At 44.2% G+C, this 5,209-nt stretch overlaps 1 protein-coding gene across 1 annotated transcript in view; it reads left to right on the plus strand.

Annotated features, from left to right (window-relative positions):
* LOC125046841 (chondroitin sulfate N-acetylgalactosaminyltransferase 2-like) overlaps positions 1–5,209 on the plus strand; it is a gene marked incomplete in the record, with an annotated part of 21,893 nt that overhangs the window by 8,571 nt on the left and 8,113 nt on the right. The window contains 1 exon segment of the mRNA XM_047644829.1: positions 4,439–4,920.

Consider the following 5,209-nt stretch of genomic DNA (forward strand, 5'->3'; position numbering starts at 1 on the left):
TATTATTATTATTATTAATATTATTATTGTTAGTAGCAACAGCGGTGTTATTATTACCGGCACTATTATTTGCTATTTGCTATTTTCAGTTATTGTTTTTATTTCTGTTGTTCTGTGGTGCGTATTTGTATGTTTGTGTGTATGTCTGTGTATGTCTGTGTGTGTGTGTGTGTGTATGTTTATATATATACAAAGAGAGAGAGAGAGAGAGATAGAGATAGAGATAGAGATAGAGATAGAGATAGAGATAGAGATAGAGATAGAGAGAGAGAGAGAGAGAGTGAGTGAGTGAGTGAGTGAGTGAGTGAGTGAGTGAGTGAGTGAGTGAGTGAGTGAGTGAGTGAGTGAGTGAGAGAGAAAGAGAGAGAGAGAGAGAATCTGTGTGCGTGTCTTTAGAGAAAGATCTAGATATACTGATGTATCTCCCTGTACGTATCTATCCATCTGTATCTAAGGCCTCCGCCCCTCCCTCCCTTTTCCAATCTCAAAATCTATTCAAAAGTCACATCACAAACTCACTTCACAACGGTGCTTCACTAAGTCACTTCACACACTCACTTCACACACACACTTCACAAAGTCACTTCACAGCATAAAGCGTCCCAGAATCAGCCCTTATAAGGAAGTGCGAGAGTGCAGTGCCCTCCTCTCGTGCCCACTCTGCCTCCCTTTTCATCAGCCCCTATCTGGTCTCTCCTTCTTTCTTTTTTGTCTCCTTTTCTTGTTCTTCTATGCCTTTTATCTTTTCTCTTTTCTCTTTTCTCTTTTCTCTTCTCGTATCTTCATTCCCTTCATTCGATCCTCTTTGTCTCCCTTTTTATCTGCCCCTTTCTATTCTCTCCTTTCTTCCTTTCTTTCTACTCTTTCTGCTCTTCTACTCTGTTTATCCTTTTCCCACCCATTATCTTCTCCTTTCTCCATTCCCCTCGTTCGATTCTCTTCTCTTTCTCTTTTCTACCTTCTTATCATTCCTCTTCGCCATTTCCTCCTTCTCTTTCCGTCCCTCCTTATCTTTCCACACCTTTATCTATCCCTCTTCTTCCTCCCCTTTCTAACTCCTTTTCCCTCATTCCACCATTTCTTCCTCTTCCTCTTTCTCCATTCAGTCATAGAGTAAGGTAAAAGTGAAAAAAAAGAGTAAAAGAGGTATAGAGTAAAGGGAAAAGAGAATAAGAGTAAAAGAGAAAAAAAAGAGTAAAAAGAAGACAGAGAAACAGAGAAATAGAGGAAAGAGAAGATAGAGTAAGAGTGAAAGACAAAAGGAGTAGACAGAAAATAGAGTAAGAGTGAAAGAGAAAACAGAATAAGAACAAGAAAAGAAGAAAGAGAAAATATCAAAAGAGTGTAAGAGTAAAGGCGAAAAAACAGTAAAAGAGAGAAAAGAAAACAGAAGAAGAGTAGGAGGAAAGATAGCGCTGATGGAGGGGGGGGGGGGGGAGTTCAAAGCACTACAAGACATAAAAAACAGAAAAAAAAGTAAATGAGAGAAAATAAAAGAATAGGAGAAGCGAGGGTGTTGGCGGGGGAGGGGGAGAGGGGGTTAGTGGGGGGGGATGAGTCTAAACCAGCGCCAGACATGTCCTTAGGCTCTCCCCTTCCCCCTTCCCCCCTCCCCTCCTTCCCCCTTCCTCCCTCCTCCTCCCCTCCCCCTCCCCCAGGTAAGCAGTTCCCATAAGGCAGTTTACTCCGCTGTCCTTCAGGAGTCAAGGACCTTCGTCACAAGCGCGGGAGTTTGGGATTCCTGCTGTGGCCTTCCGGTTTTTTTTTTTCCCCTTCCCATCCCTTCCCTCCTTCTCTCCCCCTCTCCCCCACTCTCTCTATCGCCTTATCTCCTTTCTCTCTCATTCCGCACTCTTGATTTTTATTTTTCTCCGTTTATTTTTTGTTGTGTTTTGTTTAGTCGCCCTTTTGTGTCTTTTCCGTTTTCTTTCTATTTTTTTTTTTCCTTTTTTCTCACGCACTTTCTTGGTTTCCATTTTTAGCTTTCTCCATATACTTCCTCTCCCATTTCCATCTTTCTCTTCATCTGTTATCTTTCTTTCTTTCTCTTCTTTCCCGCTTTCCGTACCTTCCTGCTTTCTCTCCCTTCTTCCGTGCCTCATTTCATTCAGTCCCTCGTTCCTCCCTTCCTCCTTCCCTCGTTCCCACCGTCGTTCCCTCCCTCCCTCGTTCCCTACCTCACTCACTCACTCCCTATCTCCGTCCCTCCCTTGAATCTCCTTCCCTCACTCACTCACTTCCTTTCTCCGTCCCTCCCTCCCTCCTCCCTCCATCCCTCACTCACTCATTATCTTCCTCCCTCCTACCCTTCCTCCCTCCTATCCTTCCTCCCTCCTATCCTTCCTCCCTCCTTCCCTCCTTCCCTCCTTCCCTCCCTCCCTTCCTCCTATCTCCCTGCTTCCCTCCCTCCTCCCTCCCTTCCTACCTCTTTACCCCCATCCTTCCCCCCCACCTCCAGTTACCCCCCCCCTCTCCAGAAGAGAATAATAAACAGGAAAAGGAGAGAATAATTCAAACAAGAGAAGGACAGACAGGATAAAGGCAAACTGAAGGTTACTAAATCAAGGCAAAGCAAAGAAGAGAGAGAAAAAAAAAAAAAAAAAAAAAAAAAAACAGCAAAGGAGCAGGAGAAGGAGACGGTGAAGGAGGAGGAGCAGGAGGGGGCGGAGGGGGAGGAGGAGAGAAAGAAGAAGAAGAAGAAGAAGAAGAAGAAGAAGGAGGAGGAGGAGGAGGAGGAGGAGGAGGGGCGGAGGGGGAGGAGGAGAGAAAGAAGAAGAAGAAGGAGGAGGAGGAGGCGGTCAGGACTCCCGCGTTCAACATTTTCGAGGTGAGCGAGTGTGGGAGAATGTGATAATGAGGAGATGCAAGGTTGGAGGGTAAGGGAGAGGGGAGGGGGGAGGGGGGAGGGGGAGAAATGTATTCGGGAGGGAGAGGGAGGAGGGGAAGGCTGGTGTAAGGGAGTGGGGTGAGGGAGGGAGGGGAGGAGGAAGAAGGAGAGGGAGGGAGGGGAGGAGGAAGAGGGAGAGGGAGGGAGGGGAGGAGGGAGAGGGAGGGATGGGAGGGGAGGAGGGAGAGGGAGGGAGGGGAGGAGGAAGAGGGAGAGGGAGAGAGAGGGATGGGAGGAGGAAGAGGGAGAGGGAGGGAAGGGAGAAGGAAGAGGGAAGGGAGTATGAGGGGGGAAGGAGGTAAGAGGGAAGAATTGAAGAAGGAGAAAAGGGTATTGGTGAGAGAGGGAGAAGGGAAGAAGAGGAGGAGAATAAGTGGAAGAGGAGGATGAGAAATGAAGAAAATGAAAGAGAGGAAGGCGTTAAAGGGAGAGGAGGGGAGAGAGGGAACGTAGAGAAAGGTAGGAAGGGGAAATGAAAGAAAGAGCAACAAGAAACGAGAGAAAATATAGAAGAGACGAATGAAAGTAGAAAGCAAATTTGAAAAACAAGAGTAAATGTCGCAGAGTAGACGCGAGAGGAAAGAGCAAAATTGCATAAGGATAGACCAAAGAAGTGAAGATAAATGGACGTAGAAAGAAAAAAAAATAGAAGAAGAAGAGAAACAAAGAAATTTTAGATAATTAGGAACAAAGAGGCGATATAAGACACACGACAAGTTGACAGCAAGAAAACCAGATAACGTGCCTTCGTTTCTCTGTTTCTCCGTCTCTCTTTTTATTCCATCTTCTCTCTTTTTCTTTCTTCCATGGTCGATGCTTTCCTTCGGTGTGTGTGTGTGTGTGTGTGTGTGTGTTTTCATGTGTGTTTTCATGTGTGTGTGTTCATGTGTGTATCCGTGTGTATGTGTGTGTATGCATCCGTGTGTGTGTATGTGTATGTTGATCAATAAGATAAAATATTTAAAAAAATATTTTTCAAAAGTTAAAAAAAATAAAAAATAAATAAATACATCCTTATCACTATAAACAATACCAAAGAGTGAAAAACGGCGATGCTAGAACCCATCTAATGAATATTCAAGCCCACCAATTATTAGAAATTGGTTTCCAGACAGACAAGTTGACGTTAAAGAGAAAAGGCTGATTTCGGGAGGCCTAACCTTGTCACTTGCCCTATGAGGGAGATGTGGCACTGAGTGTCATTTTCAAGTTCGCTGGGATATATATAGATATATATATAGATATGTGTGTGTGTGTGTGTGTGTGTGTGTGTGTGTGTGTGTGTGTGTGTGTGTGTGTGTGTGTGTGTGTGTGTGTGTGTATATATATATTTACTGACACATATTCACGTACACATATATATAAGTACACCTACGAGTACTCATACACGCGCGCACACTTACGCGCACACTCACACACACTTATACACACATGCACACACACACTTCTACACACATCACATCACACACACACACACACACACATAACTGTCTAGCCGTATCTGCGGTCAGACCAGGCAACCTTAAACTTCAAACTTTTTACCAATTTAAGTAAAAAAAGAAAGGTACCGTGAATTGTGGTTCATCGCCACATCTATCACCATCTAAGAACTCGATTTTCAAAGCACTTCTCTAAGAAAATACCCGGGCAAATATAACAAGAACAAAAGTGATAGCAAGTGTTAAACAATTCACTTAAATTCTCAGACGAACGAATTCCAAGCAGGAGTGTTGCGCGATGAACGATAACTTCCGACTGTGACGAAACCAGAAATTAAGTCTCTACGGACGTAAATCTATTAAGAAAAAGAAAGAAAAAAAAAAGATTACAAGAAAAAAAAACAAGTGAAAGAAAAAGAGGTATCCACTCCCTATAGAAAATACTATATAACCTCCATAAATAACCGCCACACAAAAAGATTTAAGAGAAGTTATTTTAGACCAGGAAGCCGTCAAATCATCTACATGGAGGAACACGTGGTCTTCACTATCATCAAAATTATTGTCGCCGGTCTGGAAGATGACCTCAGCTCGGTAAGGAATATCTTCTTGGTTTTAACTTCTTCCTTTTTATTTTTATTTTCTCTTTTTTTTTGATCTTTTGGTTACCTTGTCTTTTGTGTGTGTGTGGCGGGGGGGGTTGCGGCGGGGTCGTTTTGTCACGTGAAATGTGGTAAGGAGGAGAGGAGGGAGGAGGCGGAGGGGAGAGGGGAGGAGGAGAGGCGTAGGAGGAGGAGGAGGAGGAGGTAGGAGAAGAGAGGAGGATGAACGAGGAGTATGAGGAGGATGAGTATAGGAGGAGGAGTGAGAAGAGGCGCAGTAG

This window comes from Penaeus chinensis, chromosome 39, assembly GCF_019202785.1.
Source record: "Penaeus chinensis breed Huanghai No. 1 chromosome 39, ASM1920278v2, whole genome shotgun sequence".
Classification (NCBI taxonomy): domain Eukaryota; kingdom Metazoa; phylum Arthropoda; class Malacostraca; order Decapoda; family Penaeidae; genus Penaeus; species Penaeus chinensis.